At 50.0% G+C, this 14811-nt stretch overlaps 1 protein-coding gene across 4 annotated transcripts in view; it reads right to left on the reverse strand.

Moving 5' to 3' along the window:
- TSPAN4 (tetraspanin 4) overlaps positions 1-14811 on the reverse strand; it is a 755262-nt gene that overhangs the window by 740021 nt on the left and 430 nt on the right. The gene's annotated exons all lie outside the window — the stretch shown is intronic.

Consider the following 14811-nt stretch of genomic DNA (forward strand, 5'->3'; position numbering starts at 1 on the left):
ATTCAGAAGTCTGCAGTCACACAGAATGACTACAGACTCAGCACAAACCTGGACAACCCCTTTAATGTTCCTAACATAAATAAAAACATGAGACTGTCAGTTTCACAAATAATATTTAAATCCAAGTACCTTATAGATGACGTCTCTGGAGTAGTTCTGCTTATTATCTTCTTCTTGTCCAGACCCCATGATGAGTTTTCTCATCCACAACTGTCTCTGCAGACTTCCATCTTCTCCGGTCTTCTGCAGCACATCTCAACAAGATGCCGTTAAAGATAGAAGTGTCATTATACTGCTCCTGAATAAAAATATCTGCAATACACTGAGTCCCTGAATAAATAATTGCCCCGCACTACATTGTCTGCACAAAATATGTCCCTCTTTTGGTACATGCTATTCACACTGACCTCTCACACTGTGGCCTCCCTATAAGGCCCAGTCTCTATACTGTACCTTTTCATCACACTCCCCCTCCTGGCTGTAGCCTTACATTGTCCCCCCATGCTACATCCCCCACACATATTAAGCACCCCTATCCCCACTCCAAATCTCCCCACACATTAAATACCCCTTCATCCCCACTCCAAATCCCCCCACACATTAAGTACCCCCCATCCCCACTCCAAATCCCCCCCCTTATTCTTCTGTGGTTTCTTCAGATCCAGAGTGGAGCACTTACCACTGATGCTTAAAGTCGCCGGCGAGTGATGTCAGCAGCGTGATCACATGACCTGATCACGCAGCTGGCGGCGCTCTGACCCGGCGGTCAGAGCTTCAATTGTACTCGCGCCTGTAGAGACGCCAGTACGATTGATCTCTGGGAGCCAGCGCACGGTAGCTTCTCTGTGCCAGCTGTCAGCTTGACAGCAGACACAGAGAACGGCCGACTCCTAGGCTGGGGGGCGGCAGACTGTCGCCGCCGGGGGGAGACACTACGGACCGCCGCATTAGGTGGCCCAACTGCGCCCCCCTGCCAGCTGCGCCCGGGCCACATGCCCCGGCTGTCTCCCCCAGATATGCCTCTGGATGCACTGACACCTGCCTGTTGCATTCATGAGTGGGGACTTTTCATCCATGGAGGGGCTCACTCACAATTTTGCCTGAGAACACTGCCAGGAATAAAGAATGGGATCTAAGCATTCTTCAGGAGGAGCAATTTGGGAATGAATGATGCTTTTTCCAATATGATTGAAACAATGTTAAGAGGAAAGAAAAGGTTAACCAAGTGGCTCGGTGAAGAAAACAATGACATTTTGGATTAGTGGCCAGGAAACTGATGTATTTGTCAAGAAAAGTTTAAAAACTTTTCAAGTACTCATAATCATACTTCAGTAGCCATAGAAACATCCAAATGAAAGATCTAAAACATAGAAGCAGCAAACGTTTGTAAAAACCAACATGTGAGTCAGTCTCAAAATGTTTGGCCACGTCTATACAATACAGCCAGCACCTTCCCTGTGTGGAGTATGCTTCGCTCCTGAGTCTGCTCCATGACATACGTATACAGGTGCTTCTCACAACATTAGAATATCATCAAAAAGATAATTTATTTCAGTTCTTCAATACAAAAAGTAAAACTCATTATAAAGAGTCATTACAGAGTGATCTATTTCACGTGTTAATTTCTGTTAATGTTGATGATTATGGCTTACAGCCAATGAAACCCAAAAGGCATTATCTCAGTAAATTAGAATAATTAACAAAAACACCTGCAAAGGCTTCCTAAGAGTTTAACCCCTTCCCGACCTGTGACACAGCGTATGCGTCATGAAAGTCGGTGCCAATCCGACCTATGACGCATACCCTGTGTCATGAATTCAAAGCCCCCCTGCGGGTCGGGTGACCGGGGTCAATGAAAGGTCACCTGACCCGCAGATACAGGGGGCTTTGTAATTCACCACAGGGGGCGTGGCTTCACCCCCACGTGGCTACGATCGCTCTGATTGGCTGTTAAAAGTGAAACAGCCAATCAGAGCGATAGTAATATTTCATCAATGAAAATTGATGAAATATTACAATCCAGCCATGGCCGATGCTGCAGTAGCATCGGACATGGCTGGAGACACCGATTTGACCCCCCCACCGGCGATCGCGCCCCCTGCCACTGAATGACAGCGGCGATCTGCCGCCGCTGTCATCATCTGCCCCCCCTCCCATTCCCTTCGCTCCCCGCCAGCTTCCGATCCCCCCCTCACCCACTCTCACCGCCCCCGGCACCTTCAAAGTCCCCCCGTCGCTCCCGGTGTCCGGCGGGTCCGGTTCATGGGCGCCGCCATCTTAGAAAATGGCGGGCGCATGCGCAGTGCGCCCGCCCGAATCTGCCGACTGCAGATTCCATTATTTCATTTTGATCACTCTCAGAGTGATCAAAATGAAATAAAAAGTAAATGAACCCCCCGATTATCACCCCCATAGGTAGGCAGAACTAATAAAATAAAGAAAATATTTTTATTTTTAATTTTTCCATCAGGGTTAGGGTTAGGGTTGCAAAGAGGGTTAGGGTTGCAAAGAGGGTTAGGGTTGCAAAGAGGGTTAGGGTTGGAAAGAGGGTTAGGGTTGGAAAGAGGGTTAGGGTTGGAAAGAGGGTTAGGGTTGGAAAGAGGGTTAGGGTTGGAAAGAGGGTTAGGGTTGGAAAGAGGGTTAGGGTTGGAAAGAGGGTTAGGGTTAGAATTAGGGTTAGGCTTGTGGTTAGTGTTATGGTTAGTGTTGGGGTTAGGGGTGTGTTGGGGTTAGGGTTGGGATTAGGGTTAGGGATGTGTTGGGGTTAGGGTTGTGTTGGGGTTAGGGTTGGAGTTAGAATTGAGGGGTTTCCACTGTTTAGCCACATCAGGGGGTCTCCAAACGCGACATGGTGCAACCTTTGATTCCAGCCAATTTTGCGTTCAAAAAGTCAAATGGTGCTCACTCCCTTCCAAGCCCCGACGTGTGCCCAAACAGTGGTTTACCCCCACATATGGGGCATCAGCGTACTCAGGAAAAATTGCACAACAACTTTTGGGGTCTAATTTCTCCTGTTACCCTTGGGAAAATAAAAATTTGGGGGCTAAAAAATTATTTTTGTGGAAAAAAAATGTTTTTTTCATTTTCATGTCTCTGCATTATAAACTTCAGTGAAGCACTTGGGGGTTGAAAGTACTCACCATACATCTACATAAGTTCCTTGGAAGGTCTAGTTTCCAAAATGGGGTCACTTGTGGGGGGTTTCCACTGTTTAGGCACATCAGGGGCTCTGCAAACGTAATGACGACTGCAGACTATTCCATCAAAGTCTGCATTTCAAAACGTCACTACTTCCATTCCGAGCCCTGACGTGTGCCCAAACAATGGTTCCCCCACACATATTGGGTATCAGCGTACTCAGGACAAACTGGACAACAACTTTTGGGGTCCAATTTCTCCTGTTACCCTTGTGAAAATAAAAAATTGCGAGCTAAAAATTCATTTTTTGAGGAAAAAAAAAGATTTTTTATTTTCATGGCTCTGCGTTACAATCTTCTGTGAAGCACTTCGGGGTTCAAGGTGCTCACCACACATTTAGGCAAGTTCCTTAAGGGGTCTAGTTTCCAAAATGGGGTCACTTGTGGGGGGTTTCCACAGTTTAGGAACATCAAGGGCTCTGCAAATGTAACATGATGCCCGCAGACCATTCCATCAAAGTCAGCATACCAAAACGTCACTACTTCCCTTCCGAGCCCTGACGTGTGCCCATACAGTGGTCATCCCCCACATATGGGGTATCAGCGTACTCAGGACAAACTAGACAACAACTTTTGGGGTCCAATTTCTCCTGTTACCCTTGTGAAAAAAAAAATTGCAGGCTAAAAATCATTTTTTTTTAGGGAAAAAAATGATTTTTTATTTTCACGGCTCTGCGTTACAATCTTCTGTGAAGCACTTGGGGGTTCAAGGTGCTCACCACACATCTAGATAAGTTCCTTGGGGGGGTCTTGTTTCCAAAATGGGGTCCCTTGTGGGGGGTTTCTACTGTTTAGGCACACAGGGGCTCAGCAAATGTAACATGATGCCCGCAGACTATTCCATCAAAGTCAGCATTTCAAAATGTCACTACTTCCCTTCCGAGCCCCGACGTGTGCCCAAACAGTGGTCTCCCCCCACATATGGGGTACCAGCGTACTCAGGACAAACTGGAAAACAACTTTTGGGGTCCAATTTATCCTGGTACCCTTGTGAAAATAAAAAATAGCGTGCTAAAAAATCATTTTTGAGGAAAAAAAAATGATTTTTTATTTTCACTGCTCTATGTTATAAACTTTTGTGAGGCACTTGGGGGTTCAAAGTGCTCACTACACATCTAGATAAGTTCCTTAAGGGGTCTAGTTACCAAAATGGTGTCACTTGTGGGGGAGCTCCAATGTTTAGGCACACAGGGGCTCTCCAAACGCGACATGGTGTCCGATAAAGATTGGAGCTAATTTTCCATCCAAAAAGTCAAATGGCGCTCCTTCCCTTCTGAGCCCTGCCGTACGCCCAAACAGTGGTTTATGACCACATATGAGGTATCGGTGTACTCAGGGGAAATTGCCAAACAAATTTTAGGATCCATTTTATCCTGTTGCCCATGTGAAAATGAAAAAATTGATGCTGAAAGGAAATTTGTGTTGGAAAAATTAAAATGTCCATTTTTTCCTTCCACATTGCCTTAGCTGTTGTGAAACACCTGAAGGGTTAATAATCTTCTTGAATGTGGTTTTGAGTAGCTTGAGGGGTGCAGTTTTTAGAATGGTGTCACTTTTGGGTATTTTCTGCCATATAGACCCCTCAAAGTGACTTCAAATGTGAGGTGGTCCCTAAAAAAAATGGTTTTGTAAATTTTGTTGTAAAAATGAGAAATCGCTGGTCAACTTTTAACCTTCCTAACAAAAAAATATTTTGCTTCCAAAATTGTGCTGATGTAAAGTAGACATGTGGGAAATGTTATTTAGTAACTATTTTGTGTCACATAACTCTCTAGTTTAACAATAAAAATTCAAAATTTGAAAATTGCGAAATTTTCAAAATTTTCACCAAATTTCTGATTTTTTCACAAATAAACGCAAAAATTATCGACCTAAATTTACCACTAACATGAAGCCCAATATGTCACGAAAAAACAATCTCAGAATCGCTAGGATGCGTTGAAGCGTTCCAGAGTTATTACCTCATAAAGGGACACTGGTCAGAATTGCAAAAAATGGCCAGGTCATTAAGGTCAAAATAGGCTGGGTCATGAAGGGGTTAAAAAGGTCCCTTAGTCTGTTTCAGTAGCTCCACAATCATGGGGAAGACTGCTGACCTGACAGATGTCCAGAAGGCAGTCACTGACACACTACACAAGGAGGGTAATCCACAAAAGGTCATTGCTAAAGAAGCCGGCTGATCAGAGAGTGCTGTATCCAAGCAGATTAATGTAAAGTTGAGTGGAAGGAAAAAGTGTAATAGAAAGAGGTGCACAAGCAACAGGGATAACCGTAGCCTTGAAAGGATTGTTAAGGAAAGGCCATTCAAAAATTTTGGGGAGATTCACAAGGAGTGTAGTGCTGCTGGAGTCATTGCTTCAAGAGCCACCACACACAGACGTATCCAGGACATGGGCTACAAGTGTCGCATTCCTTGTGTCAAGCCAATCATGACCAATAGACAACGCCAGAAGCGTCTTACCTGGGCCAAGGAGGAAAAGGACTGGACTGTTGCTCAGTGGTTTACAGATGAAAGTAAATTTTGCATTCCATTTAGAAATCAAGGTCCCAGAGTCTGGAGGAAGAGCGGAGAGGCCACAATCCAAGCTGCTTGAGGTCTAGTGTGAAAAATGCTGCAGCCACCGGCTCCTGTCTCCTGTGACCCGCTGCTCTACCACCTCCCCATCACGGCCAGAGCAGGTACATTCGTAATATGAGGGTATGTTTCCACTGTCCGGATTACATTAGGATTTGCTGCAGATTGGACGCTGCGTCCATCTCTGTAAGATAAATAACCCAGTCTATGGATACGATGCGGTGATTCCGGATGTGTTCAATGAATCCCCGCGCGTACAACAGGGGGCGGCGCTTTGGGGGAGCGGGGTTTCTGCTCCGTCCAAAGCACTGCCAGTACGCAGTGTGGACACATACCCTAAGATGCACCCCCATTTTCCTCCACATTTTTGGAGGAAAAAAGTGCGTCTTAGTTTCGGCCTGCAGAGCAGTGAGTATTCCGGCAGCTGTCCTCTGCTTGTAAACAGTGCATGCCGTCCCTGCCATGCGCTGCTTATAAGCATAAAGCAGCTGCTGGCACCGGAACAGAACGCTGCGAAGCAGTGCAGGGAGGTAAGTGTAGTGTTTTGTTTTTTTTAAGTTTTTCTGCATACCAGCAGGACAGAGATGAGGGCCCTGCATACCAGGATAGGGATGAGAGGTACCATACATACCAGGATAGGGATGAGAGGACCATACCTGCAACCAGGCATGACATCTGATGCTCGGAGGGAGCATTCATAATACATCATGGGCCTCCTGATGAACTCCTTTTACGGGTTGGAAATGCGTTGAGGCGATTTTTCATTGGCCATGAGCTAAGTTCTTACATATTTGTCAATTTTGTTGATTTAATACTTGGGGATAGTGTAATTTGAGCCGGGTGATCAATGGCTTATTGTTTTTGGGCATGAAGCAATATGAAAATATGCTGTTATGGGGGATTAGAGGTAATAGCAGCGGTTGGTGATTTGAGAAATGTTTATTAATGCTGTTTAAGAATACTCAGATGGTTGTATATCTGTTTTGATTGATACCTTACCCCCTTATTTGAAACTGCCTTTGTCAAAGTACTATCACCCCACCTACTATATATATTGAGGTGATTTTTCAGTGGCCATGAGCTAAGTTCTTACATATTTGTTAATTTGCTGATTTTTTTTTTTTTTTTTTTTTTTGGGACAGTGCAATTTTGAGCCTGAGTGATCAATGGCTCATTGTTTTGGGCATGATGCAATATGAAAAATGTGTTGTTGGAGATTAGAGGTAATAGCAGCGTTCTGTGATGTGAGAAATGTACATTAATGCTGCTTAAGAACATTTAAATGATTGTGTATCTGTTCTGATTGATATCTTACCCCCTTTACATGCAACTGCCTTTGCTAATGCACTATTATCCCGTACACTGTATACATCGGATTGCAGATACATTTTTCTATTATTATTAAAACATTTTTTGTCTTTGGGGGGATTTTTTCAGGGATAATTCTAAGTTATTACCCCTGTCTCCCTTGGCCATATGTTCTGACACCCTCTTTCCTCTTTCTGGGTGAGAAGTGTAGGGGTCAGTAAGGGTCAGCCCACGTGGAGCGGGGGCACCAGAGTAACGTAGGGTGTAAAAGCTCCGCTGTCAGGCAGGGAGACACCTAAATAGGGTTATTTAGACCCCTTTTCCTCCCAAAGCAAATGTTTACAAATCTGCCAAACAGTTTTTTCCAGTTACTATTCCTTACATTTTTGTCTTGGTGGTTTGTGGCATGGGGTTATTATCTGTTATATTTTTGTCCCCGGCCATCTGTTGTACTCCAAGCTGATGTTATTTACATAGGAGTCAACAGGGTGATTAGGGAGAGCCGCCGAGGAGCGGGGGCGCCATTTGCGTATCAAGAGGGTGCCAACCTCCGCTGTCAGGTAGGAGAGAGATATAGGGCCCTATAGGGACAAATAGGTTTGTGACCCTCTACCTGACATTGGAACGACTCTCTAGTGTTTGTGGCTGGATCTTGAAAATCAGCAATAAGCCTATTTTTGCTTGCCTGTTTTTTGAAGTTTTGAAAACTTTTTAATGATTGGTCAATAAAGTATCTTTTAAGGATTGATTTTTTTGTATAGGAGCCGTTGAATAATTAATCCAGAATTATATTTATTAAGAATTTTTGCAACATACATACCAGGATGGGGATGAGAGGGCCATACATACCAGGATGGGGATGAGAGGGCCATACATACCAGGATGGGGATGAGAGGGCCATACATACCAGGATGGGGATGAGAGGGCCATACATACCAGGATGGGGATGAGAGCAACATACATACCAGGATGGGGATGAGAGCAATATACATACCAGGATGGGGATGAGAGCAGCATACATACCAGGATGGGGATGAGAGCAGCATACATACCAGGATGGGGATGAGAGCAGCATACATACCAGGATGGGGATGAGAGCAGCATACATACCAGGATGGGGATGAGAGCAGCATACATACCAGGATGGGGATGAGAGCAGCATACATACCAGGATGGGGATGAGAGCAACATACATACCAGGATGGGGATGAGAGCAACATACATACCAGGATGGGGATGAGAGCAACATACATACCAGGATGGGGATGAGAGCAACATACATACCAGGATGGGGATGAGAGCAACATACATACCAGGATGGGGATGAGAGCAACATACATACCAGGATGGGGATGAGAGCAGCATACATACCAGGATGGGGATGAGAGCAGCATACATACCAGGATGGGGATGAGAGCAGCATACATATCAGGATGGGGATGAGAGCAGCATACATACCAGGATGGGGATGAGAGCAGCATACATACCAGGATGGGGATGAGAGCAGCATACATATCAGGATGGGGATGAGAGCAGCATACATACCAGGATGGGGATGAGAGCAGCATACATACCAGGATGGGGATGAGAGCAGCATACATACCAGGATGGGGATGAGAGCAGCATACATACCAGGATGGGGATGAGAGCAGCATACATACCAGGATGGGGATGAGAGCAACATACATACCAGGATGGGGATGAGAGCAGAATACATACCAGGATGGGGATGAGAGCAGCATACATACCAGGATGGGGATGAGAGCAGCATACATACCAGGATGGGGATGAGAGCAACATACATACCAGGATGGGGATGAGAGCAACATACATACCAGGATGGGGATGAGAGCAACATACATACCAGGATGGGGATGAGAGCAACATACATACCAGGATGGGGATGAGAGCAACATACATACCAGGATGGGGATGAGAGCAACATACATACCAGGATGGGGATGAGAGCAACATACATACCAGGATGGGGATGAGAGCAGCATACATACCAGGATGGGGATGAGAGCAGCATACATACCAGGATGGGGATGAGAGCAGCATACATATCAGGATGGGGATGAGAGCAGCATACATACCAGGATGGGGATGAGAGCAGCATACATACCAGGATGGGGATGAGAGCAGCATACATATCAGGATGGGGATGAGAGCAGCATACATATCAGGATGGGGATGAGAGCAGCATACATACCAGGATGGGGATGAGAGCAGCATACATACCAGGATGGGGATGAGAGCAGCATACATACCAGGATGGGGATGAGAGCAGCATACATACCAGGATGGGGATGAGAGCAGCATACATACCAGGATAGGGAGGAGAGGGCCATACAAACCAGGATAGGGAGGAGAGGGCCATACAAACCAGGATAGGGAGGAGAGGGCCATACAAACCAGGATAGGGAGGAGAGGGCCATAGAAACCAGGATAGGGAGGAGAGGGCCATACATACCAGGATAGGGAGGAGAGGGCCATACATACCAGGATAGGGAGGAGAGGGCCATACATACCAGGATAGGGAGGAGAGGGCCATACATACCAGGATAGGGAGGAGAGGGCCATACATACCAGGATAGGGAGGAGAGGGCCATACATACCAGGATAGGGAGGAGAGGGCCATACATACCAGGATAGGGAGGAGAGGGCCATACATACCAGGATAGGGAGGAGAGGGCCATACATACCAGGATAGGGAGGAGAGGGCCATACATACCAGGATAGGGAGGAGAGGGCCATACATACCAGGATAGGGAGGAGAGGGCCATACATACCAGGATAGGGAGGAGAGGGCCATACATACCAGGATAGGGAGGAGAGGGCCATACATACCAGGATAGGGAGGAGAGGGCCATACATACCAGGATAGGGAGGAGAGGGCCATACATACCAGGATAGGGAGGAGAGGGCCATACATACCAGGATAGGGAGGAGAGGAACATACAGTCGTGGCCAAAAGTATTGACACCCCTGCAATTCTGTCAGATAATACTCAGTTTCTTCCTGAAAATGATTGCAAACACAAATTCTTTGGTATTATTATCTTCATTTAATGTGTTTTAAATGAAAAAACACAAAAAGAATTGTCCTAAAGCCAAATTGGATATAATTCCACACCAAACATAAAAAAGAGGGTGGACAAAAGTATTGGCACTGTTCGAAAAATCATGTGATGCTTCTCTAATTTGTGTAATTAACAGCACCTGTAACTTACCTGTGGCACCTAACAGGTGTTGGCAATAACTAAATCACACTTGCAGCCAGTTGACATGGATTAAAGTTGACTCAACCTCTGTCCTGTGTTCTTGTGTGTACCACATTGAGCATGGAGAAAAGAAAGAAGACCAAAGAACTGTCTGAGGACTTGAGAAACCAAATTGTGAGGAAGCATGAGCAATCTCAAGGCTACAAGTCCATCTCCAAATGTTCCTGTGTCTACCGTGCGCAGTGTCATCAAGAAGTTTAAAGCCCATGGCACTGTGGCTAACCTCCCTAGATGTGCACGGAAAAGAAAAATTGACAAGAGATTTCAACGCAAGATTGTGCGGATGTTGGAAAAGAACCTCGACTCCCATCCAAACAAGTTCAAGCTGCCCTGCAGTCCGAGGGTACAACAGTGTCAGCCCATACTATCCGTCGGCGTCTGAATGAAAACGGACTGTATGGTAGGAGACCCAGGAAGACCCCACTTCTTACCCCAAGACATAAAAAAGTCAGGCTGGAGTTTGCCAAAACTTACTTGAAAAAGCCTAAAACGTTTTGGAAGAATGTTCTCTGATCAGATGAGACAAAAGTAGAGCTTTTTGGGCAAAGGCATCAACATAGAGTTTACAGGAGAAAAAAGAGGCATTCAAAGAAAAGAACACGGTCCCTACAGTCAAACATGGCGGAGGTTCCCTGATGTTTTGGGGTTGCTTTGCTGCCTCTGGCACTGGACTGCTTGACCGTGTGCATGGCATTATGAAGTCAGAAGACTACCAACAAATTTTGCAGCATAATGTAGGGCCCAATGTGAGAAAGCTGGGTCTCCCTCAGAGGTCATGGGTCTTCCAGCAGGACAATGACCCAAAACACACTTCAAAAAGCACTAGAAAATGGTTTGAGAGAAAGCACTGGAGACTTCTAAGGTGGCCAGCAATGAGTCCAGACCTGAATCCCATAGAACACCTGTGGAGAGATCTAAAAATGGCAGTTTGGAGAAGGCACCCTTCTAATATCAGGGACCTGGAGCAGTTTGCCAAAGAAGAATGGTCTAAAATTCCAGCAGAGCATTGTAAGAAACTCATTGATGGTTACCGGAAGCGGTTGGTCGCAGTTATTTTGGCTAAAGGTTGTGCAACCAAGTATTAGGCTGAGGGTGCCAATACTTTTGTATGGCCCATTTTTGGAGTTTTGTGTGAAATGATCAATGTTTTGCTTTTTGCTTCATTCTCTTTTGTGTTTTTCATTTAAGACAAATTAAATGAAGATAATAATACCAAAGAATTTGTGATTGCAATCATTTTCAGGAAGAAACTGAGTATTATCTGACAGAATTGCAGGGGTGTCAATACTTTTGGCCACAACTGTATATACCAGGATAGGGATGAGAGGGCCATATATACACCAAGGCAGGGGATATTAAATACTGAATTGACCAAATTTTCTACTTCAATGTTTTTTCTATTTTCCTCCTCTAAAACCTAGGTGCATCTTTTGTAATAACCACACACTATAATGTAATCTGTGTAATAACTGCACACTATAATGTCCTGTGTATAATAACCGCACTCTGTAATGACCTGTATATATAATGAGCTGCCCCCGCCATGTACCGGCTGCACCTCCCGTGTGGCTGAGCCCTGCCTGTAGCTGTGTAGCTGAGCCCTGCCTGCACCTCCCGTGTAGCTGAGCCCTGCCTGTAGCTGTGTAGCTGAGCCCTGCCTGCACCTCCCGTGTAGCTGAGCCCTGCCTGCACCTCCCGTGTAGCTGAGCCCTGCCTGTACCTCCCGTGCGGCTGAGCCCTGCCTGCACCTCCCGTGCGGCTGAGCCCTGCCTGTAGCTGTGTAGCTGAGCCCTGCCTGCACCTCCCGTGCGGCTGAGCCCTGCCTGTACCTCCCGTGCGGCTGAGCCCTGCCTGTAGCTGTGTAGCTGAGTCCTGCCTGTACCTCCCGTGCGGCTGAGCCCTGCCTGTACCTCCCGTGCGGCTGAGCCCTGCCTGTACCTCCCGTGCGGCTGAGCCCTGCCTGTACCTCCCGTGCGGCTGAGCCCTGCCTGCACCTCCCGTGCGGCTGAGCCCTGCCTGCACCTCCCGTGCGGCTGAGCCCTGCCTGCACCTCCCGTGCGGCTGAGCCCTGCCTGTAGCTGTGTAGCTGAGTCCTGCCTGTACCTCCCGTGCGGCTGAGCCCTGCCTGTAGCTCCCGTGCGGCTGAGCCCTGCCTGCACCTCCCGTGCGGCTGAGCCCTGCCTGCACCTCCCGTGCGGCTGAGCCCTGCCTGCACCTCCCGTGCGGCTGAGCCCTGCCTGCACCTCCCGTGCGGCTGAGCCCTGCCTGTACCTCCCGTGCGGCTGAGCCCTGCCTGTACCTCCCGTGCGGCTGAGCCCTGCCTGTACCTCCCGTGCGGCTGAGTCCTGCCTGTACCTCCCGTGCGGCTGAGTCCTGCCTGTAGCTGTGTAGCTGAGCCCTGCCTGTAGCTCCCGTGCGGCTGAGCCCTGCCTGTAGCTCCCGTGCGGCTGAGCCCTGCCTGTAGCTCCCGTGCGGCTGAGCCCTGCCTGTAGCTCCCGTGCGGCTGAGCCCTGCCTGTAGCTCCCGTGCGGCTGAGCCCTGCCTGTACCTCCCGTGCGGCTGAGCCCTGCCTGTACCTCCCGTGCGGCTGAGCCCTGCCTGTAGCTGTGTAGCTGAGCCCTGCCTGTAGCTGTGTAGCTGAGCCCTGCCTGTAGCTCCCGTGCGGCTGAGCCCTGCCTGTACCTCCCGTGCGGCTGAGCCCTGCCTGTAGCTGTGTAGCTGAGTCCTGCCTGTAGCTCCCGTGCGGCTGAGCCCTGCCTGTACCTCCCGTGCGGCTGAGTCCTGCCTGTACCTGCCGTGCGGCTGAGCCCTGCCTGTACCTCCCGTGCGGCTGAGCCCTGCCTGTACCTCCCGTGCGGCTGAGCCCTGCCTGTACCTCCCGTGCGGCTGAGCCCTGCCTGTACCTCCCGTGCGGCTGAGCCCTGCCTGCACCTCCCGTGTAGTGTACCTGAGCCCTGCCTGTACCTCCCGTGCGGCTGAGCCCTGCCTGTACCTCCCGTGCGGCTGAGCCCTGCCTGCACCTCCCGTGTAGCTGAGCCCTGCCTGTACCTCCCGTGTAGCTGAGCCCTGCCTGTACCTCCCGTGTAGCTGAGCCCTGCCTGTACCTCCCGTGTAGCTGAGCCCTGCCTGTACCTCCCGTGTGGCTGAGCCCTGCCTGTACCTCCCGTGCGGCTGAGCCCTGCCTGTAGCTCCCGTGCGGCTGAGCCCTGCCTGTAGCTCCCGTGCGGCTGAGCCCTGCCTGTACCTCCCGTGCGGCTGAGCCCTGCCTGTACCTCCCGTGCGGCTGAGCCCTGCCTGTACCTCCCGTGCGGCTGAGCCCTGCCTGTACCTCCCGTGCGGCTGAGCCCTGCCTGTACCTCCCGTGCGGCTGAGCCCTGCCTGCACCTCCCGTGCGGCTGAGCCCTGCCTGTACCTCCCGTGTAGCTGAGCCCTGCCTGTACCTCCCGTGTAGCTGAGCCCTGCCTGTACCTCCCGTGTAGCTGAGCCCTGCCTGTACCTCCCGTGTAGCTGAGCCCTGCCTGTACCTCCCGTGTGGCTGAGCCCTGCCTGTACCTCCCGTGCGGCTGAGCCCTGCCTGTACCTCCCGTGCGGCTGAGCCCTGCCTGTACCTCCCGTGCGGCTGAGCCCTGCCTGTACCTCCCGTGCGGCTGAGCCCTGCCTGCACCTCCCGTGCGGCTGAGCCCTGCCTGTACCTCCCGTGCAGCTGAGCCCTGCCTGTACCTCCCGTGTAGCTGAGCCCTGCCTGTACCTCCCGTGTAGCTGAGCCCTGCCTGTACCTCCCGTGTAGCTGAGCCCTGCCTGTACCTCCCGTGTGGCTGAGCCCTGCCTGTACCTCCCGTGCGGCTGAGCCCTGCCTGTAGCTCCCGTGCGGCTGAGCCCTGCCTGTAGCTCCCGTGCGGCTGAGCCCTGCCTGTACCTCCCGTGCGGCTGAGCCCTGCCTGTACCTCCCGTGTGGCTGAGCCCTGCCTGTACCTCCCGTGCGGCTGAGCCCTGCCTGTACCTCCCGTGCGGCTGAGCCCTGCCTGCACCTCCCGTGTAGTGTACCTGAGCCCTGCCTGTACCTCCCGTGCGGCTGAGCCCTGCCTGTACCTCCCGTGCGGCTGAGCCCTGCCTGTACCTCCCGTGCGGCTGAGCCCTGCCTGCACCTCCCGTGTAGCTGAGCCCTGCCTGCACCTCCCGTGTAGCTGAGCCCTGCCTGTACCTCCCGTGTAGCTGAGCCCTGCCTGTACCTCCCGTGTAGCTGAGCCCTGCCTGTACCTCCCGTGCGGCTGAGCCCTGCCTGTACCTCCCGTGCGGCTGAGCCCTGCCTGCACCTCCCGTGCAGCTGAGCCCTGCCTGTACCTCCCGTGTAGCTGAGCCCTGCCTGTACCTCCCGTGTAGCTGAGCCCTGCCTGTACCTCCCGTGTAGCTGAGCCCTGCCTGTACCTCCCGTGCGGCTGAGCCCTGCC

This window comes from Dendrobates tinctorius, unplaced genomic scaffold (assembly GCF_039654945.1).
Source record: "Dendrobates tinctorius isolate UK_male_01 unplaced genomic scaffold, ASM3965494v1 ptg000211l, whole genome shotgun sequence".
Classification (NCBI taxonomy): Eukaryota; Metazoa; Chordata; class Amphibia; order Anura; family Dendrobatidae; genus Dendrobates; species Dendrobates tinctorius.